Source organism: Haematobia irritans, chromosome 3, assembly GCF_050003625.1.
Source record: "Haematobia irritans isolate KBUSLIRL chromosome 3, ASM5000362v1, whole genome shotgun sequence".
Taxonomy (NCBI): domain Eukaryota; kingdom Metazoa; phylum Arthropoda; class Insecta; order Diptera; family Muscidae; genus Haematobia; species Haematobia irritans.
Genome location: NC_134399.1, coordinates 167,692,060 through 167,706,682, shown reverse-complemented (window position 1 = coordinate 167,706,682; position 14,623 = coordinate 167,692,060). Strand labels below are relative to the sequence as shown.

General features: G+C 28.7%; 1 protein-coding gene across 4 annotated transcripts in view; it reads left to right on the top strand.

Annotated features, from left to right (window-relative positions):
- The window catches only part of Fur2 (furin-like protease 2), a 797,201-nt gene that overhangs the window by 501,264 nt on the left and 281,314 nt on the right, over positions 1-14,623 (top strand). The window lies entirely within an intron of this gene.

Genomic DNA, 14,623 nt, shown 5'->3' with positions numbered 1-14,623 from the left:
TTATTAAGATTTTATTTCTATAGAAAATTTTGTCCCAATTTTATTTCTATAGACAATTTTGTCCCAATTTTAATTCTATAGAAAATTTTGTCAAAATTTTATTTCTGCAGAAAATTTTGTCAAAATTTTATTTCTATCGAAAATTTTTTCAAAATTTTATTTCTATAGAAAATTTTTCAAAATCTTATTTCTATAGAAAATTTTTTCAAAATTTTATTTCTACAGAAAATTTTGTCAAGATTTTATTTCTATCGAAAATTTTTTCAAAATTTTATTTCTATAGAAAATTTTTTCAAAATTTTATTTCTATTGAAAATTCTTTCTAAATGTTATTGCTATATAAAATTTTGTCAAACATTTTATTTCGTGGCAAAATTTTATTTCTGTAGGAAATTGTGGCAAAATTTTATGTCTATAGAAAATTTTGTCAAAATTTTATTTCTATAGAAAATTTTGTCAAAATTTTATTTCTATAGAAAATTTTGTCAAAATTTTATTTCTATAGAAAATTTTGTCAAAATTTTATTTCTATATAAAATTTTGTCAAAATTATTTTTCTATAGAAGATTTTGTCAATTTTTTTTTTTCAATAAAAATTTTGTCAACATTTTCTTTTAATAAAAATTTTGTCAACGTATTGTTTTTATAAAAATTTTGTCAAAATTTTGTTCTATATAAAAATTTGTCAATATTTTTTCTATAGAAAATCTTGTCAAAATTTTATTTCTATAGACAATTTTGTAAATATTTATTTCTATAGAAAGTATTGTAAAAATTTTATTTCTGTAGAAAATTTTGTGAAAATTTTATTTCTATAGAAAATTTTGTGAACATTTTATTTTTATAGAAAATATTGTCAAAAATTCTAGTTCTATAGAAAATTGTGTCAAAATTTTATTGCTGTAGAAAATTTTGTCAAACATTTTATTTCTATGGACAATTTTGTCAAAATTTTATTTCTATAGATAATTTTGTCAAAAATTCTATTTCTATAGAAAATTGTGTCAAAAATTCTATTTTTATATCTACGGAAAATGTTGTCATAATTTTAGTTCTATAGAAAATTTTGTCCAAATTTTATTTCTATAGAAAATTGTGTCAAAATGTTATTTCTGTAGAAAATTTTGTCAAGATTTTATTTCTATAGAATATTTTGTCAAAATGTTATTTTATGGAAAGTTTTGTCAAAATTTTATTTCCAATGAAAATATTGCCAATTTTTTATTTCTATAGAAAATTTTGTCAAAATTTTATTTCTATTGAAAATTTTGTCAAACATTTTATTTCTATAGACAATTTTCTCAAAATTTTATTTCTATAGAAAATTTTATCATAATTTTATTTCTATAGAAAATTTTGTCAAAATTTTATTTCTATAAAAAATTTTGTCAAAAATTTTTTCAAAATGTTAATTCTATAGAATTTTTTTTCAAAATTGTATTTCTATAGAATATTTTGTTAAAATTTTATTTCTATAGAAAATTTTGTCACAATTTTATTTCTGTAGAAAATTTTGTCAAAATTTTATTCTATAGAAAATTTTGTCAAAGTCTTATTTCTATTGGAAATTTTGTCAATATTTTATTTCTATAGAAAATTTTGTCAAGATTTTATTTCTATAGAAAATTTTGTCAAAATTTTACTTCTATGTAAAATTTTGTCAAAATTTTATTTCTATAGAAAATTTTGTCTCAATTTTATTTCTATAGACAATTTTGGCAAAATTTTAATTCTATAGAAAATTTTGTCAAAGTTTTATTTCTATAGAATTTTTTTTCAAAATTTTATTTCTATAGAAAATTTTTTCAAAATTTTATTTCTATAGAAAATTTTTTCAAGATTTTATTTCTATAGAAAATTTTGTCCCAATTTTATTTCTATAGACAATTTTGTCCCAATTTTAATTCTATAGAAAATATTGTCAAAATTTTATTTCTGCAGAAAATTTTGTCAAAATTTTATTTCTATCGAAAATTTTTTCAAAATTTTATTTCTATAGAAAATTTTTCAAAATTTTATTTCTATAGAAAATTTTTTCAAAATTTTATTTCTACAGAAAATTTTGTCAAAATTTTATTTCTATAGAAAATTTTTTCAAAATTTTATTTCTATAGAAAATTTTTTCAAAATTTTATTTCTATTGAAAATTCTTTCTAAATGTTATTGCTATATAAAATTTTGTCAAACATTTTATTTCGTGGCAAAATTTTATTTCTGTAGGAAATTGTGGCAAAATTTTATGTCTATAGAAAATTTTGTCAAAATTTTATTTCTATAGAAAATTTTGTCAAAATTTTATTTCTATAGAAAATTTTGTCAAAATTTTATTTCTATATAAAATTTTGTCAAAATTATTTTTCTATAGAAGATTTTGTCAATTTTTTTTTTCAATAAAAATTTTGTCAACATTTTTTTAATAAAAATTTTGTCAACGTATTGTTTTTATAAAAATTTTGTCAAAATTTAGTTCTATATAAAAATTTGTCAATATTTTTTCTATAGAAAATCTTGTCAAAATTTTATTTCTATAGACAATTTTGTAAATATTTATTTCTATAGAAAGTATTGTAAAAATTTTATTTCTGTAGAAAATTTTGTGAAAATTTTATTCCTATAGAAAATTTTGTGAACATTTTATTTTTATAGAAAATATTGTCAAAAATTCTAGTTCTATAGAAAATTGTGTCAAAATTTTATTGCTGTAGAAAATTTTGTCAAACATTTTATTTCTATGGAAATTTTGTCAAAATTTTATTTCTATAGATAATTTTGTCAAAAATTCTATTTCTATAGAAAATTGTGTCAAAAATTATATTTTTATAGAAAATTGTGTCAAAATTTTATTACTGTAGAAAATTGTGCCAAAATTTTATTGCCGTAGAAAATTTTGTCAAAAATTTTTGTCAAAATTTTATTACTATAGAAAATTGTGTCAAAATTTTATTGCCGTGGAAAATTTTGTCACAATTTTATTTCTATATACAATTTTTGCAAAATTTTATTTCTACAGAAAATTTTGTCAAAATTATATTACTATAGAACATTTTGTCAACATTTTATTTCTATCGAAAATTTTGTTAAAATTTTATTTCTATAGAAAATTTTGTCAAAATTTTATTTCTATAGAAAATTTTATCAAAATTTTATTTCTATAGAAAATGTTGTCAAAATTATGTTACTATAGAAAATTTTTTCAATTTTTTTTCTATAGAAAATTTTATTTCGATTGAAAATTTTGTCACAATTTTATTTCTACAGAAAATTTTGTCAAAATTTTATTTTTATAGAAAATTATGTCAAAATTTTATTCGTATAGAAAATTTTATGAAAATTATATAGATTTTTTTTCAAAATTTTATTTCTATAGACAATTTTGTCGAGATTTTATTTCTATAGAAAATTTTGTCAAAATTTTATTTCTATAGAAAATTTTGTAAAATTTTTACTTCTATAGAAAATTGTGGCAAAATTGTATTTCTATAGGAAATTGTGGCAAAATTTTATTTCTATAGAAAATTTTATCAAAATTTTATTTCTATAGAAGGTTTTGTCAATTTTTTTTGCTATAAAAATTGTGTCAAAATTTTATTTCTATAGAAAATCTTTTCAATTTTTTTCTATAGAAAATAGTGTCAAAATTTTATTTCTATAGAAATTTTTGCCAAAATTGTATATCTATAGAAAATTTTGTCAAAGCTTCTATAGAACATTTTATCAAAATTTTATTTCTATAGAAAATTTTGTCAAAATTGTATTTCTATTGAAAATTTTATAAAAATTTTATTTCTATGGAACATTTTGTTAAAAAAATTTATTTCTCTATAAAATTGAAGTACTTCTTTGTTGGAGAGGAGTGTGTGCAAAATCTACCAAAATATCAAGAAATCTGTCAATTTACCAAACAGTAAAAAATCTACTATTTTTGGTAGATTTTTACCAACTGTGGCAACCGTGACCATTGGCATTAAAGCCTATCAGTGCAATGTTATTAACTAATTGGAAAAAATAGACCTCCATGCAAACAAAATTTGCTAAATGAAAAATACGAAAAAATACAAAAATTGCTTTTATTTTAAGATAATAATAATATCAATAGGTAAAAAAACAACCTTAAATTTTTTATTAGAATTCATTCACTTTCACAAAAAAATTAGGATAACGAAGGAACTCCCACTCAGTTTAGCTGTCTATAACTACGAACTGATCAACTTTAACCACCCTCAAGTATAACAAAACAACAATAAAGAACTGCGGCAAATAAAAAGCAATTTTCAACACATTATCCATTCAAAGCAATTGAAATTGAAATAGAATAGAAAAGAAAAGAAAAAAAAAACGTAAAAGCAAACGTTTTAAAAAGCCATGAATGATTCCAAAAAGGCGACCTCCTTTCTTCACGAAACACTTGTGGAATATACTATTTTATACCATATATAGAAACATTACCTTTCACTAACAGCATAAAGGGGGAAATTCTCTGATGGTAATAATAAAAATTCAAAAGTGTGTTTCTTAATACTTTTCTACTGCTATGTTAAGTACTCATGACTTGAGTCAAAAAGCTGGCATCCGTATCCTATGTCATTCTGTTCCTATCTCTCTCACACACAAATTCAAACAAATATGCTCATACACCTATGTTTTCTATTAGAGAGCTTAGTGGTATTGATGCTATGATGATTGTGGTGGTTTCTTCAGACGTACTAAGCATGGAAATGAATTTTGTAAAAGAAAAATACCTTCTTTGTTTAGCTTTACATAATAAAATTCTCTCGATATTCCTTTACATAACAATATCCGTTTCCATTTAGCAACCATTTTATTACAATTTAATCATAACATTTTTGCATCGAAATTTCTTCCCTCACAGTAATAGTCGTTAGATGTTGTCACTGCACCGTGTGGTAATGTGTTCTTAAATAGTCATATATGTTACAACATATATAACAGTTTTAAATTTTCCGGCTAGACAAATTAATTGTTAACCCTTTGACTACCGATGTCCACTAAGGAGGACATTCGAAATCGACATTCCCCACTTAGTTTCGATTTATTTCTCGGTGTTGTTGTAACGTAGAGACTTTCGGATTCTTCTGTGTATTTTGCTCACACTCCGATAGATATTATAGGATTTTTTTCGTAAGGCCATTTGGCTCATACAGCTCTTGATCTAATTGAGATAGGTCATCAAAATCAATTAATTAATCATCAAAATTAGTTAATTAATTCTACATGCTCTTAATCAGAGAAAAAAAGAAGAAAAATTAAAGTTTTTATTATTAGGTTTATTTCAGTAGTGAAAGGGTTAATGCATGTAAATGCAGTCAAAAAAGTGAACCCATTAGGAACAAAATACTGGTTAATCTTAGACATTTGCAACTAAAGCACATTACATATGCAGATATAAAATATATACCTAAATATTTTTCGAAAATTCAAGAATATTTATTAAACTTAAGTATTTTTGTTTTTTTGTGCAAGAAACTTTCTTATTTTGATGAAACAAATTTTTTGAAAAATTCGAATTGAGTAAAATTTTATGCTTCATTATACCCACCACCATAGAATGGGGACGGGGGTATAATAGGTTAGGTTAGGTTAGGTGGCAGCCCGATGTATCAGGCTCACTTAGACTATTCAGTCCATTGTGATACCACATTGGTGAACTTCTCTCTTATCACTGAGTGCTGCCCGATTCCATGTTAAGCTCAATGACAAGGGACCTCCTTTTTATAGCCGAGTCCGAACGGCGTTCCACATTGCAGTGAAACCACTTAGAGAAGCTTTGAAACCCTCAGAAATGTCACCAGCATTACTGAGGTGGGATAATTCACCGCTGAAAAACTTTTTGGTGTTCGGTCGCAGCAGGAATCGAACCCACGACCTTGTGTATGCAAGGCGGGCATGCTAACCATTGCACCACGGTGGGGTATAATAAGTTTGTCATTCCTTTTGTAACACATCGAAATATCGATTTCCGACTATATAAAGTATACATATTCTTGATCAGGGAGAAATTCTAAGACGATATGACCATGTCCGTCTGTGTGGCTGTCTGTTGTAATCACGCTACAGTCTTCAATAATGAAGCAATCGTGCTGAAACTTTGCACGAACTCTTTTGTCTGCAGGCAAGTCAAGTTGGAAGACCGATATAGTCCAGATTTTGATATAGTCCCAATATAAACCGAACTCCCGATTTGGGGACTTGGGCTTATAGAACCTTCCTGCGTACAAGACATGAGTTTATGCAAAATTTGAGTACGATGGCTTCATTATTGAAGGCTCTACTTTATTTGCAACAGGCAGACGGACATCGTTATATCATCTAGAAATTGCGATGTGTTAAAAGCGGATTGCGAAACTTATGACCTCATTATCATCCCAGCAAAAAAAGCGTCGCCAAAAAAATAGTGAAAATGTTCTTTTTGGATCCGGAAGTGGTGCAAAATTGGCGCAGAAGCGATGATTTTAACATGGGCTTGTTATAGGACGGATGTCCACCATTTCAGCAGCCGTTGCATAGAATTTACATCACTTCTTAAGATGTGATGCAAATCCAGTGATTTGGATGTGAATAAAGAAATTTTGTGATATTTTGATGAATGCATAATTTTTAAAAATTTTTATGATTTTTAATGCATTATATCGCTTGTCCGGAACGTATGACATCAAATATTTTCAAAAATTCGCAATTTTTCTAGAAAGGATTTAGCATTTTTTTGTTCGGCAAAATTTAAATAATTTGCACTATTTTAATAATTTTTAATCTGTTTTTAACCCATTTGAACCAATAAAAAAGTTAATTTCCCATTAAAAATATGAAAAAAGCGAGTTATAAAAAATGGACTCAAGTGAATTCCTGTGCAGTTAAAATGAAGAACATATTTGGGAGGACATTTTTGGAAGTGCTTCTAAAGTTGTGCCTTATGAGGAACTTCCAATTTTTATACCCTCCACCATAGGATGGGGGTATATTAACTTTGTCATTCCGTTTGTAACACATCGAAATATTGCTCTAAGACCCCATAAAGTATATATATTCTGGGTCGTGGTGAAATTCTGAGTTGATCTAAGCATGTCCGTCCGTCCGTCTGTCCGTCTGTCCGTCCGTCCGTCTGTCCGTCTGTCCGGCTGTCCGTCCGTCTGTGGAAATCACGCTAACTTCCGTACGAAACAAGCTATCGACTTGAAACTTGGCACAAGTAGTTGTTATTGATGTAGGTCGGATGGTATTGGAAATGGGCCATATCGGACCACGTTTACGTATAGCCCCCATATAAACCGATCCCCAGATTTGACCTCCGGAGCCTCTTGGAGGGGCAAAATTCATCCGATCCGATTGAAATTTGGTACCTGATGTAAGTATATGGTCTCTAACAACCATGCAAAAATTGGTCCATATCGGTCCATAATTATATATAGCCCCCATATAAACCGATCCCCAGATTTGACCTCCGGAGACTTTTGGAGGGGCAAAATTCATCCGATCCGGTTGAAATTTGGTACCTGATGTTAGTATACGGCCTCTAACAATCATGCAAAAATTGGTCCATATCGGTCCATAATTATATATAGCTCCCATATAAACCGATCCCCAGATTTGACCACCGGAGCTTTTTGGAGGAGCAAAATTCATCCGATCCGGTTGAAATTTAGTACGTGGTCTTAGTATACGGTTTTTAACAACCATGCAAAAATTGGTCCATATCGGTCCATAATTATATATAGCCCCCATATAAACCGATCCCCAGATTTGACCTCCGCAGCCTCTTGGAGGGGCAAAATTCATCCGATCCGGTTGAAATTTGGTACCTGATGTTAGTTTACGGCCTCTAATAACCATGCAAAAATTGGTCCATATCGGTCCATAATTATATATAGCCCCCATATAAACCGATCCCCAGATTTGACCTCCGGAGCCTCTTGGAAGAGCAAAATTCATCCGATCCAGTTGAAATTTGGTACATGGTGTTAGTATATGGTCTCTAACAACCATGCAAAAATTGGTCCATATCGGTCCATAATTATATATAGTTCCCATATAAACCGTCCCCAGATTTGACGTCCGGAACCTCTTGGAGGAGCAAAAGTCATCCAATGCGGTTGAAATTTGGTACATTTTGTCAATATATGGCCTCTAACAGCCATGTAAAAATTGGTCCATATCGGTCTTTAGTTATATATAGCCGATGACTTATTACACAAAAATTGGTCCATATCGCCAAAAATAATCTACCAAAACTTTATTTCCATAGAAAATTTTGTCAAATTTTATTACTATAGAAAGTTTTGTCAAAATTTCATTTCTATAGAAAGTTTTGTCAAAAGTTTATTTCTATACAAATGTTTGTCAAAATTTTATTTCCATAGAAAATTTTGTCAAAATTTTATTTCTATAGAAAATTTTGTCAAAATTTTATTTCTATAGAAAATTTTGTAATCTACCAAAACTTTATTTCCATAGAAAATTTTGTCAAATTTTATTACTATAGAAAGTTTTGTTAAAATTTCATTTCTATAGAAAGTTTTGTCAAAAGTTTATTTCTATAGAAATGTTTGTCAAAATTTTATTTCTATAGAAAATTTTGTAAAAAATTTGTTTCTGTAGAAAATTTTGTCAACATTTTATTTCTATACAAAATTTTGTCAAAATTTCATTTCTATACAAAATTTTGTCAACATTTTATTTCTATAGAAATTTTTGTCAACATTTTACTTCCATAGAAAATTTTGTCAACATTTTATTTCTATAGAAAATTTTGTCAAGTTTTTATTTCTATAGAAAATTTTGTCAAATTTTTATTTCTATAGAAAATTTTGTCAAAATTTTATTTCTATAGAAAATTTTGTCAAGGTTTCATTTCTATAGAAAATTTTGTCAAAATTTTATTTCTATAGAAAATTTTGTCAAACTAGATTATATACGTATTTAATCGGCCTTTTTTTGTTTAATATATACCCCGTATGGGCTAACGTACAATTTAGAAGACAGTGTTAAAAAGTTTTACGATACCTTGCCATCGGCAAGTGTTATCGCAACCCAAGTAATTCGATTGTGGATGACAGCCTTTAGTAGAAGTTCCTACGCAATCCATGGTGGAGGGTACATAAGATTCGGCCTGGCCGAACTTACGGCCGTATATACTTGTTTTTTGCTGGGATGCTTTAGTTGTGGGTACAAGAAGTGAAATTTTTATAGTTATGGTTGCTATATTGCATACTGAACGTTATCAAAAAAACTTATTGGAAACCACTGTAGTTATATGAATTGGAAGCTCCTAGAACTTTGAATAAAAAAGGAAAACTCACAATGAGGTACATCTATACGACACACATCAATGCCATGCATGCTTCAATGTTTAAGTTGTTGTTGGTGTTGTAACACAGACAAACTGGAAATGACGCGACATATCCTGAGGCAAAAGAAGGTCTTTCTTTTCGCATCAATGACAGCAACAAACAAAAACCATCTGATATTACACACACACACATACATATAATAGAATATATTGTATTTGGATGTAAGGATATGTGCGTAGCCATGTCAGGATACAATCTTGAGGGTGCACTGAAAAAAAAGCATACTCGGTTCCAAAGATTTTGTCTTTACTTTAAAAAATTTGGTATTGATTCCGAGCCAAAGAAGCGGAGAATACAAGTAAGGATACTTTTAAGACACAATTCTCTTTTAAATTTAGGTTTTGTGTACTTGCTTCTAGGAAGCAAATTTTAATTTTTCGCTTTCTCAGTTTTTTTTTCTTCATATGCTATCATAGTCCTTTAAAAACGAGTTAACGGCAACTTTATTTTCCAAATTAGGACTCGACTTCCAGTAGAAATTATGCTATGTTTGAAGTAAAAAACTTCTTTAAAATAAAGTTTTGAAAAACATGTCCTATATTTGAACGATTTTTTGCTTTGTAGTCAAGATGCAAAAAGACAACAAATTTAAAGACAATTTCATTAAATTTAAAGAATTTTTCTGAATTATAAAAGTCAAGTTGACCTTAGCCTATAAATTTTTTCTTTCATGTTAAGATACCCATTTTTAAGTCAAATCACTTAATTATAAGGTCAATACGACTTCATTGAAAAGTTTATCGACTTTTGGACAAGGAAAATATCTTTATTTTAGAGAAATGCGTCTTCTATGCTAAGCAAAATTTGTATTCGTATTTTAAAGACATGAAATCTTTGACCTCACGACAATATTTTTTTTTTTTTTTTGGATTATTAAAGTGCACTCAAAAAAAGTTTACTTGGTCTAAATATGTTCATCTTCCCTTAAGGATTGTGGTATTGATTCCGAGCCAAAGATACGACTTCTTTAAAATAAAGACATATTTTAGCGACCTATCTGGTTTTAAGTCTAGGACCAGTAGAATTAAAATTGTGATACAGATCTCATTTATAAAATGTTCATTCTTTAATATCATACATAAATTTAACAAGTATGGAAAGTCTAAAGTCGGGCGGGGCCGACTATATTATACCCTGCACCACATTGTAAATCCACATTTTCGATACTATATCAAATCCGTTAAATGTGTTGGGGGCTACATATAAAGGTTTTTGTCCCAAATACATACATTTAAATCTGACTCCATCTGAACAAAATTTATAACTTATAGACTTAAAATTTAAGTCGGCTAATGCCGTGGGATGGTACACAGTGTGGCGCAGGGTATATATATGGGAAACATTTTAATCTGAACTAAGTTTGAGGCAACTTCGCAAAAGTGTATTTTGATTTATCGGTCGATAGATATGTATTAGAAATAAAGGAAAATTTAAGTCACTTTTACAAGTTCTCGACTTAGCAATGGCGATTTTATATGGAAATGTGGGTATTTTGGCCATTTTTGCCAAAATCGGAAAAACATATATATGGAAGCTATATAGAAATCTGAACCGATTTCAACCAAATTTGACATGCATATTTAGTATTTTAATACTACTCCCTGCGCAAATCGGACACATAAATCGGACTCCAACTTTAACCTCTGTGGTCATACGACGGAAAATCGGTCGAAAGATATATATTGGAGCTATATCTCAATCTGAACCGATTTCAATCAAATTTTGCAGACTTGACTATACGACCAAGTGTTATGTTTGTGCAAAATTTCAAGCAAATCAGGGTAAAACTCTGGCTCCTGTCCATATAAATGCATATCGGGCGAAAGATATATATGGGAGCTATATCTAAATCTTAACCGATTTCAATAAAATTTAGCACACTTGACTACACTACTAATTGTACTCCTGGTGCAAAATTTCAACCAAATTGGGCTAAAACTCTGGCTTGTGGTGCCATATAAATCTATATTTGGCGAAAGATATATATGAGAGCTATATCTCAATCTGAACCGATTTCAATCAAATTTGGCACACTTGACTATAGTACTTATTGTTCTCGTGGTGCAAAATTTCAAGCAAATTAGGGTAAAACTCTGGCTTCTGGGGCCATATAAGTCCATATCGGGCGAAAGATATATATGGGAGCTATATCTAACTCTGAACCGATTTCAATCAAATTTTGCAGACTTGACTATACGACCAAGTGTTATGTTTGTGCAAAATTTCAAGCAAATCAGGGTAAAACTCTGGCTTCTGTCCATATAAGTGCATATCGCGCGAAAGATATATATGGGAGCTATATATATAAATCTGAACCGATTTCTTCCAAAATCAATAGGGTTCTATTCTGACCAAAAACAGGAACTTGTGCCAAATTTGAAGGCGATTGGACCTAAACTGCGACCTAGACTTTGATCGCAAAAATGTTTTCACAGACAGACGGACAGACGGACGGACGGACAGACAGACGGATATGGCTAGATCGACTCAGGGACCCACCCTGAGCATTATTGCCAAAGACACCATTTGTCTATCTCGTCTCCTTCTGCACTCAAAAAAAAGTTTACTTGGATCCAAAGATTTTGACCCTTCCTTTAAGGATTTTGTTATTGATTCCGATCCCAAGATGCGGCTTCTTTAAAATAAAGAAAATTTGTATTAGGATACAGATCTCATTTATCAAATTTTCATTCTCTTTTCACGGTTTATTAATAAAGGTACTCATGTAGAAACAAATGCCTGTTAAAAACAAATCCAAATTATAACGGATACTTCAAAGTAAAAAATGTTTTCTTAGTTCCAAAAAAAAAAAAATTTTTTTAAACCAAAGACGCTAAATCCTCAAAATAAGTCTTAGCCTATATTTAAAGCGTTTTTATCTTAAATCTAAAGATTCAATATTTCTGTTAATTTAAGGATAATTTCTTTAAATCAAAAATGTGTTTCTTTACTTTAAAGAAATTTAGCCTTATTTTAAAGACATGCGACTTTAACGGAGGCACGCAAATTTACAAAATTTGTGTCCTAAATTTAATGAAAAAAAATTTTTTAAGTAAAGATTCTAAACTTTATTTTAATTAAAATTTCATTATTTTAAGGAAATTTTAATTCTATTTTAGACTTAATGTATTTTTAGAATTGCTAGTCTGTAAGGAATGTATTCCATAGACTGAATAAATAAATAAATATAAAAAAATTGTCCTTAATATATCGCTAATTACGCATCCTAAAATTTAAGTTGCGTAATCTTTAATATCACGTAAATATTTTTTTTTTTTTCAGTGTTTAATATACCCTGTTCCACAGTGTGACGTTGGGTATAATAAACATTTTTTGAGGCAAAGATTATAAACTTTATTTTAATTAAAATGTCATTATTTTAAAGAAATTTGTTCTTAATAAAAGCTTTAATATCACGTAGATATTTTTTTTGTGTGGTAAATGTTTAAAAATTCGCATTAGAGCAACAAACTTTAAACAAAAAATGCAAATCCTCAAAATATATATTTGAAGCTTGTTTAGTTTTATTTCAAAAACACTCAGGTATTTTAAAAATTATTTCCTTAAATAAAAAATATGAGTGTTTGTGAAGAAACACAAATTGCAAAGATGAGGTTCCCAATTGTAATGAAATAGCATTTTAAGCAAACATCATAAATTTTCTTTTAATTAAAATTTCTCGATTTTAAAGAAATTTATCTAAACATGTGTTTAAATTGTGTGTCCTAATATTTAGATTGTATTCTCTTTCATAGATGGTTATTATTTTTGCAGTGTAGCATAAATGAAACAGCGAATGTTATTTGCATTCATCCATATCCTGCTATTTTGTGTTTTTGAACAAGGAAATGCTTTAAAACTCATTCATATAAATGCGTGAGTGAATAGGAAACTACCACCGACTTTGAGCCATCAAATGACATAACCCGCGTATCTTGAAACTTTTCGCTCCCGCTTATTATTATTGTAATTATTTGGTAATTTTATATTTATAAAATTTAGGGTGATAATAATTTGAGTTATGGGACGAGGCGAATAGTAAAGCCATAGTCTTCAAGACATTATTATGTTTTTGTTTTGTTTGTAAAACTACTCTAAAAATATCGTAAATATTTATGAGTATAAATTATTTATTTTCTAATAATTTTAGTTTTATAGATAGAAGTGTACAGTGCACAGTGCTTTGGGGTTATAATTGGATACTGAAAGATTTGGATCACATCTTTTTGTGATTATTGGAATACATATACACAGAAAAAAGTCCGTTGTTAAACTAATGCTAACCTATATCTATTGCAAAAAAAATAGTTCATTTTAGTTTATTTAACAAAAATAATATAAGACATTTTTTTTAATTGGATGAGGCGTGCACCGTAAAAAGTATGTCCGGTTCCAAATATTTTGTCTTTACACTAATGATTTTGGTTCTGATACCGAGCCAAAGAAGCAGGGAATTGAAGTAAGGATACATTTAATAGCGATTTCGATTCGAATAAAAGGTGCAATATTCTCGAAACTGATTGCAAAATATGAAGGTCATTGTCATAGGTTTTGGGATCAGGATCCCTCAAAATATTATGAATTGACAATAACTTTGAAATGACAGTATCAATTCGGCGAAAACACAATGGGGAAAAAGTAGTGAAACACCCAGGCGTGGTTTCGATTCCTGCTTCGTCAGAACACCAAAAAATTTTTCAGCAGTTGATTATCCCACCTCAGTAATGCTGGTGACATTTCTGAGGGTTTCAGAGCTTCTCTAAGTGGTTTCGCTGCAATGTGGAACGCCGTTCGGACTCGGCTATAAAAAGGAGGTCTCTTGTCATTGAGCTTAACATGGAATCGGGTAGCAGATAAGTCCCCGGTCTGACACATAGATGGCGTCGCTAGTATTAAATGCATATTATTTTTATATAGTACCAACCTTCAAATGATTCGTGTCAAAATTTGACATCGGTAAGTCAATTAGTTTGTGAGATAGAGCGTCTTTTGTGAAGCAACTTTTGTTATTGTGAAAAAAAAATGAAAAAAAGGAATTTCGTGTTTTGATAAAATACTGTTTTCTGAAGGAAAAAAATACTGTGGAAGCAAAAACTTGGCTTGATAATAAGTTTCCGGACTCTGCCCCAGGGAAATCAACAAGAATTAATTGATATGCACAATTCAAGCGTGGTGAAATGAGCACGGAGGAGGGTGAACGCAGTGGACGCCCGAAAGAGGTGGTTACCGACGAAAACATAAAAAAATCCACAAAATGATTT